The sequence below is a fragment of the Oncorhynchus clarkii genome, chromosome 9, assembly GCF_045791955.1.
Source record: "Oncorhynchus clarkii lewisi isolate Uvic-CL-2024 chromosome 9, UVic_Ocla_1.0, whole genome shotgun sequence".
Classification (NCBI taxonomy): domain Eukaryota; kingdom Metazoa; phylum Chordata; class Actinopteri; order Salmoniformes; family Salmonidae; genus Oncorhynchus; species Oncorhynchus clarkii.
In genome coordinates, this window is record NC_092155.1 from 31,572,907 (window position 1) to 31,585,305 (window position 12,399).

Consider the following 12,399-nt stretch of genomic DNA (forward strand, 5'->3'; position numbering starts at 1 on the left):
TGTTTATGCTAGCGTACTATTGTTTGTACAGATGAACGTGGTACCTTTAGGCGTTTGGAAATTGCTCCCAAGGATGAACCAGACTTGTGGAGGTCTACAATGTTTTTTCTGAGGTCTTGGAGGATTTCTTTAGATTTCCCCATGATGTCAAGCAAAGAGGTACTGAGTTTGAAGGTAGGCCTTGAAATACATCCACAGGTACACCTCCAATTGACTAAAATTGTGTCAATTAGCCTATCAGAAGCTTCTAAAGCCATGACAACATTTTCTGGAATTACAAAAAGAAAACCAGCCCCTTCTCAGATACCGATGTCTTGCTCCCAGACAAGCTAAACAACTTCTTTGCTTGCTTTGAGGACAGTACAGTGCCACTGACACGGCCCGCTACCAAAACTTGCGGGCTCTCCTTCACCGCAGGCAACATGAGTAAAACATTTAAACGTGTTAACACTAGCAAAGCTGCCGGCCCAGACAGCATCCCTAGCCGCAACTTCAGAGCATGCACAGACCAGCTGGCTGGTGTGTTTACGGACATATTCAATCAATCCCAATCCCAGTCTGCTGTTCCCACATGCTCCAAGAGGGCCAACATTGTTCCTGTTCCCAAGAAAGCTAAGGTAACTGAGCTAAATGACTATCGCCCAGTAGCACTCACTTCCACCATCATGATGTGCTTTGAGAGACTAGTCAAGGATCATATCACTTCCACCATACCTGACACCCTAGACCCACTCCAATCGCAATCACACTGCACACTGCCCTAACCCATCTGGACAAGAGGAATACCTATATACCGCCCTGTGCAACTGGGTACTGGACTTCCTGATGGGACGCCCCCAGGTAGTGAGGGTAAGAAACTAAATCCATAAATGCCTCCAACTCAATCATCAAGTTTGCAGACGACACTACAGTGGTAGGCTTGATTACCAACAACGACGAGACAGCCTACAGGGAGGAGGTGAGGGCCTTCGGAGAGTGGTGTCAGGAAAATAACCTCACACTCAATGTCAACAAAACAAAGGAGATGATCGTGGACTTTAGGAAACAGCAGAGGCAGCACCCCCCTATCCACATCGATGGGACAGTTTCCAAGGTGGAAAGTTTTTAGTTCCTCGGCATATACATCACGGACGAACTGAAATGGTCCACCCACACAGACAGTGTGGTGAAGAAGGCACAACAGTACCTCTGCAACCTCAGGAGGCTGAAGAAATTTGTCTTGTCACCAAAAACACTCACAAACTTTCACAGTTGCACAATTGAGAGCATCCTGTTGGGCTGTATCACCGCCTGGTACGGCAACTGCTCCGCCCACAACCGCAAGGCTCTCCAGAGGGTAATGAGGTCTGCACAACGTATCACCGGGGGCAAACTACCTGCCCTCCAGGACACCTACACCACCCGATGTCACAGGAAGGCAAAAAATCATCAAGAACAACAACCACCCGAGCCATTTCCTGCTCACCTCGCTATCATCCAGAAGGCGAGGTCAGTACAGGTGCATCAAAGCTGGGACCGAGAGACTGCTTCTATCTCAAGGCCATTAGACTGTTAAACAGCCATCACTAACATTGAGTGGCAGCTGCCAACATACTGACTCAAATCTCTAGCCGCTTCAATAATAAAAAATGTGATGTAATAAATGTATCACTAGCCACTTTAAACAATGTCACTTTATATAATGTTTACATACCCTACATTACTCATCTCGTATGTATATACTGTACTCTATACCATCTACTGCATCTTGCCTATGCCGTTTGGCCATTACTCATCCATATATATATATATATGTACATAATCTTATTAATTCCTTTACACTTGTGTGTATAAGATAGTTGTAAAAATTTTCGATTACTTGTTAGATATTACTACACGGTCGGAACTGGAATCACAAGCATTTCGCTACACATTAATATCTGCTAACCATGTGTATGTGACCAATAAAATTATATTTGATTTGATTTGGAACTTTCCAGGCTGTTTAAAGGCACAGTCAACTTAGTGTATGTTTACTTTTGACCCACTGGAATTGGGATACAGTGAATACAGTGAATACAGTGAAATAATCTGTCTGTAAACAATTGTTGGAAGAATTACTTAGTAGATGTCCTAACCGACTTGCCAAGAAATGTGTGGAGGGGTTGAAAAAATTGTTTTAATGACTACAACCTTAGTGTATGAAAGCTTCCGACTTCAACTGTACTTCTGTGCAAGATTGTTTATTTACATAGTGAATCTGGAATAAAAACAACAGTACTGCCACCAAAAGTATACATTATGGTTCATCTAAAAACAATAAACTGAAAGAAATGCTCCGTTTGTAGGGTCAAGGAAAACAACTCCTGACCCATCAAATGGCCAAACACCTCTCAGAAATCACCTTCAACCAAAGACAGGCTTATCCTCTCATCTAAATCCATTAACTTTTACCTCAGAGCACTCTCTGTGTCTGGACCTACTCCCAAATAACCCAACACCTCTCCAGTTAAGAACTACATCACTAGCTCTCTCTCTTCTTTTTATTTTTGGTAGGGGAGCCATTTGATTTAATTGACTAATTTTGTCAGTTGGAATCAGAGGGGAAGCTGGGAGTCGGCGGGCTGTCTCTTTGATCCCACAGACAGGCGGCGTAAACCCCAGTGAAAGGTGCATTTAATAACGAATGTTCTCCTCTGATGAGCCTGCGAGAATGACAAATTGAGCCCCCGGTGCTTTAAATAATGCACTTACTGTGCTTTAGCTTGGGCGTTAGCGCAGTTGCTGTTTCTAAACTGCCCTGTTTAGAACAGAGATTGTCTGGTGTGTGTCTTAGTCTTAAGTACTTTCCAGTCTTCGTGTCCTCAGCTCCTCTCCTTCAACTGCACTGATCTGAGAAGAAGATATGAATGCAAGATGGCAGATACTCTCTGGCTAGTTATTTTTTACCTTTACCTAGGCAAATCAGTTAAGAACAAATTCTTATTTACATTTATGGCCTAGGAACTGCCTTGTTCAGGTGCAGAACGACAGATTTTTACCTTGTCAGCTCGGGGATTCGATCTTTCAACCTTTCAGTTCCTGTCCCAACGCTCTAACCACTAGGCAACCTGTCCAGAAAAGGATACAAAGAGAGGAAGACACTTTTGACTATTGAGATATAACGCAGTGTTTCTGGCTGTCTCTTCTCCCTTGTGGCGGTCACAAAAGAAGCATAATATGAAGAAAATGTATAGCATACTCTGAGTTGTCCTTATGTTAGGTTCTGATGTGGCTATGTCAAATGTCTGTGGGCTACACTAGTTCATTTAGCAGACAAGATTTGCTTATATTTCCGTGGCATTATTTTATAGTATGAAGAATGCAATGCTGAATAAAGTAGAAATATTGTCTCCAAACAATTTGAGGGAGTGCGCACATGCGGCTATTCTGAAAGAAAAAGTATTATATGCTTGATTTAGAGTTATTAATGTACGTTTAGTTGTTCTATAAACATTGGGCTGTGTGTTGATTTTTAATACATTGTAAGCGTGCATGATTCGATTCTAATGATGATTTGATAAAAGTCGCTTGAAAGGCATGAACCTTTTTTTTAGCTGCCTTTACACACTCCAATAGTTTCTCATTCACAATTTGACAAGCTCTTGATAATGTCTCGAATTTCACGACGGCATCCCCTTTGTGGCCGTTATGCACCCTAAAAAAAAGCCATGCCTTTTGCGGCCTAGAGTGCTGCATTGTGCCCTTCTCCCTGAGTGTGCTGCGCAATCGGAAGCACTCTCACTCACATGGCTCTTTGTCACGTAATCGTGTCTTTCTTAGAGGCTACAAATTAAGACAGACACATCGGAGACGCAACTGCGGGCGTCCTTATCCATTTCCGAGGTGCGTATTTGAAGAACTGTCCACGTTTACTTTTCAGCAGCCAACAAGATGAGCAGGCCTAACGAACAGCAAAAGCACTTGGCTATGTTAATCTACTATCCCTCCATAGTACAAAACTGTACCCATTTTATTCTGTGCGAGAAATAAATATTCCACACATAGTCTAGGACAGTTGTGGGATGTGATAGATTCCAAATTAATACAACCACTATTATCAAAACACCTTTTTGATGCAATGTGGCTGACACAACACATAAACATTTTTACTTAAAATGCTGATAAAATATTATAAAATAAGATTTCTTTACATTATAAGCACAGCAATGCTCACATGGTCGTAGGCTATTAGGGCAAATGCTCCATTCGCGGAAAACACCATTATCAAAAGTCACCGCAAATGCAATTATGCATGTCATGCCCTTATTATAAAGGTGCATTTTTAATGGTGAAAATGATCTTCCCCAAACTTCAAACTCACACGCTGCTTATATATGCTATTTAGGCTCTACACCCTTTGTAAAGGCGATTAATGTGCTTCATTTTAAGAAGGTATTTGGCCACTTTAGTTGTGATACAAACCTTATTAAAACATATAGGTCTATAGGCTAGGTTACATGAGGCGTGGTACTATGATTCGAAAAAGTCGCAGAAGAAGGCTAATTTTATCACCCATCAGACTTTTCTTGATTTAGTCTTGTCTTTACATATAATAAATAATATATGTGTGCCATTTTTTAAAATTTAGAATGGACCATTTTCATGCACTTTTATCGAAAAGGGCATAGTGAAAAGATACATGTCATCTATGCACTTAATTCTTGATTCTACTTGAGACGCATATGTCTCAAGTAGGCACCTGGAAATGCAAATGCGCTACGCTAAATGCTAAATGTACTCGTTAAAACTCAAACCTTGATCAAAATTTACAAGCAGGGTATTGAATTAAAGCTACACTCGTTGTGAACCTAACCAACAAGTCAGATTTTTAAAATGCTTTTCGGCGAAAGCATGAGAAGGTATTATCTGATAGCATGCACCACCTGAAAATGCCTGAATGCGACGTAAACAAAGACTCTGCTTATCCGACGCAGCACAAAACGCAGAAATAAAATATAAAACATTCATTACCTTTGACGAGCTTCTTTCTTGGCACTCCTATATGCCCCATAAACATCACTATTGGGTCTTTTTTTCGTTTAAATCGGTCCATATATACCCAAAATAGCTTTCTATGGAAGCTGTGTCATTCAGAAAAAAAACATTGTTTTTTAACGCTGCATCATTTTTTAAAATTAAAAAAGTCGACGATAAACTTTCACAAAACACTTCGAAATCCTTTTGTAATCCAACTTTAGGTATTAGTAAACGTTTATAATCTATCAAAATGATTACAGGGCGATGTATATTCAATAGCTCCTCATCTGCAAATCAATGGCTGCCATTGTCCACATTTACAGCGTCCTGGTGGAGACTGGAAGAAACGGATGCCAGATACTTGGATTTTCCAACAAAAAATTCAATTGAAAATGACGACAATGGCGACATCGTGTGAAATTTGTATGAATTGCATGCAGGTCGATATTAAATTTTGTCCTCTTTTAACAACCCATGAAAGTGACTTATGGAAATTATTTTTAGCTTTCAGAGAGCAGTTTTTCTTGCGTTTTTCAATGAAACACACGATCTGTTATAGTCACAGCCGTGATTTAACCAGTTTTAGAAACTTCAGAGTGTTTTCTATCCACACATACTAATCATATGCATATACTATATTCCTGGCATGAGTAGCAGGACGCTGAAAAGTTGCGCGATTTTTAACAGAATGTTCGAAAAAGGAGGGGGTAGAAGTAAGTTAAATAGCGAATGAAGAACGCTTTTCCTCGTGCCAGCTAGGTAGGCTATACTCTTGTTGTAAATATAAGCAATGTGCTTAATATTAGGAAAGTTGAGAAATAAATATAGTAGGCCTAGCCTATAGAAAGCTGATGGGATCCTCATATTTTTATTAGCAGCCATCACTATGTTTTTTCCCGCAAATGCATAGCCAATAGAAATATTGCGTAACATGAGCTCATGGGCTCTCATAAAGTGTTTGATTAGATTTTTGAATACATTTGCATTGATGTCAGAGTGATTAGAGGGACAATAGAGTGCTGAGTACCAGGCAGTTAGCATGTTTGGTAAGCTACTAATGACCAGCAGCAGCATCAGAACTTGGAGAAGCCTAATTACCTTGACTCAACGGTCATGTGGAATTTGACTGCCTTCATGACTCGGGACTGTCGGTGTGGTGGTAATACAGTCACCGCAATAGCCCAAGGCATGCTTTGTTGCTGACACCCCCGATCCTGGAGAGGTGAAGCGGGGATGAGGAATGTGTTCTAGGGATCTTTCTCCCCATGAAAAATAAGTGTTCTAATTTGTCCATCCAAAATCTTTCAAAGGGATGGAGGGAATCGGAGTCAAACCCGAAATCAAATTTTATTTGTCACGTGCGCAGAATACAACAGGTGAAATGTACTTTACAGTGAAATGCTTACTTACAAGCCCTTAACCAACAAAGCAGTTTTTAGAAAAATAAGAAATGAAAGTAACAAATAATTAAAGAGCAGCAATAAAATAATAGCGAGGCTATGGGGCGGCAGGGTAGCCTAGTGGTTAGAGCGTTGGACTAGTAACCGGAAGGTTGCGAGTTCAAACCCCCGAGCTGACAAGGTACAAATCTGTCGTTCTGCCCCTGAACAGGCAGTTAACCCACTGTTCCCAGGCCGTCATTGAAAATAAGAATTTGTTCTTAACTGACTTGCCTGGCTAAATAAAGGTAAAATAAAAAATAAAATAAAATGTACAGGGGGTACCAGTACAGAGTCAATGTGCGGGGGCACCGGTTATTCGAGGTAGTATGTACATGTAACATGCGGACATGCACTAACATACACACTAACATGCGCACACGCACGCATCACACACACACGACCAGTGTTTGTTGTGGCTGCCTCTCTCTCTCCTGCAAGGAATAAGGGGTATATGGATTGGTTGGTGCCAGCACAGACAAGAGCTGTGTCACAATAATGAGCTGTAACCATGATGTGTCTCCCTCATTGGTACCCAGTCCCCATCCGACTCATACGCTGTTAGATATGGCTTAAACTTGGAGCTGTGCTTAACTCAATATCAAACTATTTCCAGGCATCAACCTTCCTGTTATTGTTTGCTAAAAAATAAACAAAAATAGCTTCTTATCAACGAGAAATTTCTCAAGCAAGATTTTTGCTAGGACCTTCTAGGAGGGCTCTGATTGGGGAGGGGAAACTGAAAACTAGCTGTTTTTGGCAGAGAGGTTTGGAACTCTCTTTCTTATTGTTCTATTAACTATTTTACCACCTTGTGATGTTACCATGCATGCCAAAACTCCATCCCACCAAAACAGCTCTCACACAATAAGGTCATTATTATAATTTTCACAATTTTACAGTATTATTCCAACCTTATAGTGTGGAAATATATACTGAACAAAAATATAAAAGCAACATGCCACAATTTCTAAGAGTTACAGTTCATAGAAGGAAATCAGTCAATTGAAATAAACTCATTAGACCCTAATCTATGATTTTCACATGACTGGGCAGGGGCACAGCCTTTGATGGGTCTGGGAGGACATAGGCCCACCCACTGGGGAGCCAAGCCCAGCCAATCAGAATGAGGTTTTCCCCACAAAAGGGCGTTATTTCAGACATAAATACTCCTCAGAAGTTTAATGAAATTGGCAATTTTTGTATTTTTAAAATGTTATTTGAACCTTTATTTATCTAGGCAAGTCAGTTAAGAACAAATTATTATTTACAATGACGGTCTACCCCAGCCAAACCCAGACGATGCTGGGCCAATTGCACACCACCCTATGGGACTCCCAATCACAGCCAGATGTGATTCAGCCTGGATACAAACCAGAGACTGTAGTGGCACCTCTTGCACTGAGATGCAGTGTCTTAGACCGCTGTGCCACTCGGGACCCCAAAGTATTGAGGATGGTTATGAGAAGACCTTCTATATCAGACCTCTATTCCACCCTGATAGTTACCCGAGCTCAGATGCTGCCAGTTGTATATCTTCCATAGGCATCATGGGGACATTCCCCATAAATTTATAAAATTGTGTAATCAGAGAAACGCCCATACGGTTACATTGAATTAAACTACTTGTTACCATTTCGGACACAGCTATGTCGGTAAATGCATTTGTTTTTCCTGGTATTTCAGAGAAAAAATGGTCTTGGGACACAAGGTGGAAACAGACACAAAGGTGTTGTTGCCGTTTGAATGAAGTTAGTTAGGGCTATCAGGTTGTCATAGTGAATTCTATGGTTAATAAATGGTACAGTACTCATTTTACTGTCTATTTTCAACTAGGGAAGCAGAAAGAGACTGATTTAGCCTCAAATTGCTTGAATTACTCTTATCTTAAATCTACTTCCTGCGCCAACAGAGAAGGCCTCCTTGCTTCACGTTCCTAGGAAACTATGCAGTATTTAGTTTTTTTTACGTGTTATTTCTTACATTGGTACCCCAGGTAATCTTAGGTTTTTATTACATACAGTCGGGAGGAACTACTGGATATAAGAGCAACGTCAACTCACCATCATTACGACCAGGAATACGACTTTCCCGAAGCGGATCCTGTGTTTTGCCCAACACCCAGGACAATGGATCGGATCCCAGCCGGCGAACCAAAACAACGTCGCCGTAAAAGGGGAAGACGAAGCGGTCTTCTGGTCAGGCTCCGGAGACGGGCACATGCACCGCTCCCGAGCATACTACTCGCCAATGTTGATGAAGGTTGATGAAAGGTTGATGAAATCCAAGCAAGGGTAGCATTCCAGAGAGACATAAGAGACTGTAACGTTCTTTGCTTTACGGAAACATGGCTCACTCGAGACACGCTATCCGAGTCGGTACAGCAAGCTGGTTTCTTCAAGCATCGCGCCGACAGAAACAAGCATCTTTCTGCTAAGAAGAGGGGCCTTATGCCTTATGATTAACAAGACGTGGTGTGATCCTAACAACATACAGGAACTCAAGTCCTTCTGTTCACCTGACTTAGAATTCCTCACAATCAAATGTTGATCGCATTATCTACCAAGAGAATTCTCTTTGATTATAATCACAGCCGCATATATTTTAACAAGGCTAATCTGAAAACAACACTCCCTAAATTCTATCAGCATATCGATTGTGTTACCAGGGCTGGTAAAACCCTGGATCATTGTTATTCTAACTTCCGCGACGCATATAAAGCCCTCCCCCGCCCTCATTTTGGAAAAGCTGACCACGACTCCATTTTGTTGCTCCCAGCCTATAGACAGAGACTAAAACAGGAAGCTCCCGCGCTCAGGTCTGTTCAAAGCTGGTCCGACCAATCTGATTCCACGCTTCAAGATTGCTTCGATCACGTGGATTGAGATATGCTCCGCATTGCGTCAAACAACAACATTGACGGGCTCTCCTTCACCGCAGGCAACATGAGTAAAACATTTAAACGTGTTAACCCTAGCAAAGCTGCCGGCCCAGACAGCATCCCTAGCCGCAACTTCAGAGCATGCACAGACCAGCTGGCTGGTGTGTTTACGGACATATTCAATAAATCCTTATCCCAGTCTGCTGTTTCCACATGCTTCAAGAGGGCAACCATTGTTCCTGTTCCCAAGAAAGCTAAGGTAACTGAGCTAAACCACTACCGCCCCGTAGCACTCACTTCCGTCATCATGAAGTGCTTTGAGAGACTAGTCAAGGACCATATCACCTCCACCATATTGGACACCCTAGACCCACTCCAATTTGGTTACCGCCCCAATAGGTCCACAGACGACGCAATCGCAACCACACTGCACACTGCCCTAACCCATCTGGACAAGAGGAATACCTATGTGAGAATTCTGTTCATCGACTACAGCTCAGCATTTAACACCATAGTACCCTCCAAACTTGTCATCAAGCTCGAGACCCTGGGTCTCGACCCTGCCCTGTGCAACTGGGTACTGGACTTCCTGATGGGCCGCCTCCAGTTGGTGGGGGTAGGAAACAAAATCCATACACGCCTCCAACTCAATCATCAAGTTTGCAGATGACACCACAGTGGTAGGCTTGATTACCAACAATGACGAGACAGCCTACAGGGAGGAGGTGAGGGTAAGTAACAACATCTCCACCCCGCTGATCCTCAACACTGGGGCCCCACAAGGGTGCGTTCTGAGCCCTCTCCTGCCCTTGCTGATGGAAGGAGGTTTTCACTCAAAATCTCACGATTACATGGCCCTATTCATTCTTTCCTTTACACGGATCAGTCGCCCTGGTCCCTTTGCAGAAAAACAGCCCCAAAGCATGATGTTTCCACCTCATGCTTCACAGTAGGTATGGTGTTCTTTGGATGCAACTCAGCATTCTTTGTCCTCCAAACACGACGAGTTGAGTTTTTACCAAAAAGTTATATTTTGGTTTCATCTGACCATATGACATTCTCTCAATCTTCTTCTGGGTAATCCAAATACTTTCTAGGGAACTTCAGACGGGCCTGGACATGTAGTGGCTTAAGCAGGGGGACACGTCTGTCACTGCAGGATTTGAGTGGAGTTTGGAGTGTGACTGTTTGAGGTTGTGGACGGGTGTCTTTTAAACTGATAACAAGTTCAAGCAGGTGCCATTAATACAGGTAACGAGGACAGAGGAGCCTCTGTAAGAAGTTACAGGTCTGTGAGAGCCAGAAATCTTGCTTGTTTGTAGATGACCAAATACTTATTTTCCACCATAATTTGCAAATAAATTCATAAAAAATCCTACAATGTGATTTTCTGGATTTTTTTTCTCTGCTGACTAAATACTTTTTTGCCCCACTGTACATGTATTACTAGACACTTTAAACAATGCCACTTTTATATGTTTACATACACTACATTACTCATCTCATATGTATATACTGTACTCTATACCATCTACTGCATCTTGCCTATGCTGTTCTGTACCATCACTCATTCATATATTTTTATGTACATATTCTTCATCCCTTTACACTTGTGTGTATAAGGTAGTTGTTGTGAAATTGTTACGTTAGATTACTCGTTGGTTATTACTGCATTGTCGGAACTAGAAGCACAAGCATTTCGCTACACTCGCATTAACATCTGCTAACCATGTGTATGTGACAAATAAAATTGGATTGGATTTGATCTTTGGTATCTTAGTGAACTATTGCAACAATACCAGACAGAAATCATTCTGCTTTTGTTATCCTCTTACTTCTACCCCTTCCTTTTTCGAAAATTCTGTTAAAAATCGCGCAACTTTTCAGCGTCCTGCTACTCATGCCAGGAATATAGTATATGCATATGATTAGTATGTGTGGATACCCTGCTTGTGAATTTTGATCAAAGATTGAGTTGTAACGAGTACATTTAGCATTTAGCGTAGCGCATTTGCATTTCCAGGGGCATACTTGAGACGTCTGCGTCTCAAGTATGGTCAAGAAGTTTATACATTTTGTACTTTGCAGTAGCTGACAAAAACATTGCTATTTCCTGATGTACGTCAAGGTCTTATGAATCTCCCAGAGTTCAGGTAGACTTTGATGAGGCTGTAGGTGCGAGCAATGTCTGCTTGTACTCTGCCCTCTCAGCATTATCCCCCTGACAATATGAACCTGAATAATTTGTCTTTAGCTCTATTTGAGCTTTTAGTTATATTATGGCCCAGAGTGGGGCCATACGGCTCAGTGGTGTTAGTGTGTATGAAAGCATTTCCCTCAGGGTCAACTTAATTACCACTCGCCACCTCACGTTTGGCCCCGCCATGACTCATACAGCCTCGCTCACAACTAGCTAGCACCATGCTATAGAGGCTACAGATGGCTAGGGGCTAAAGGCTAGTTGGCTCCCTCACAACTACTATGAGGATGGTGGTAGGTGCTAGTAAGCTCACTCATGACAAGTGTTAGGTGCTAGTTGCCTTTATTTAGCCTTCTGGCGCAGCAGTTTTTCAAAGTGACTCTAGCAACTAGCTGCTGTAGGTGCTACATGCTACTTGGATAGTTTGTATAGCTTTGTAGGGTAGTCTTTACTGACTAGTATCAGGTAAGCAGACTAGTAGCAGTGTTAGCCAAACTGGTACTGTATGTTTGTTACCAGAAATATCCTAAATTGCTTTTGGTGTATGTCTGTTGTGCTGTATAAATACAATGTAAGTATAAATCCATACATAAATAACAATATGACTTGCACTATGTAGGTCACACATATTTGTATAGTAAGCAGAATGCATTAATGAAATTCTGATGCAATTCCAAGGCTATTGTTAGGGGTGCCTTTGCCAACTAGTATGCCATTACTTAGTAATGACAGGGTTTTTGTAACCATCTCTGAGAAGTACATGTGCTTTAAATGGAGCAGCGTTTGTACCCATCAGATTTAAACTATTCTGGGATGGGATCTATGAGAGTCCCAAGAAAATCTGACATCTTTTGAATCCCCATAATCTGTGTGATACAAAC

The 12,399-nt window shown here is 41.8% G+C and overlaps 1 protein-coding gene across 1 annotated transcript in view; it reads left to right on the forward strand.

Annotated features, from left to right (window-relative positions):
- LOC139416206 (protocadherin-7-like) overlaps positions 1-12,399 on the forward strand; it is a 223,844-nt gene that overhangs the window by 183,677 nt on the left and 27,768 nt on the right. The window lies entirely within an intron of this gene.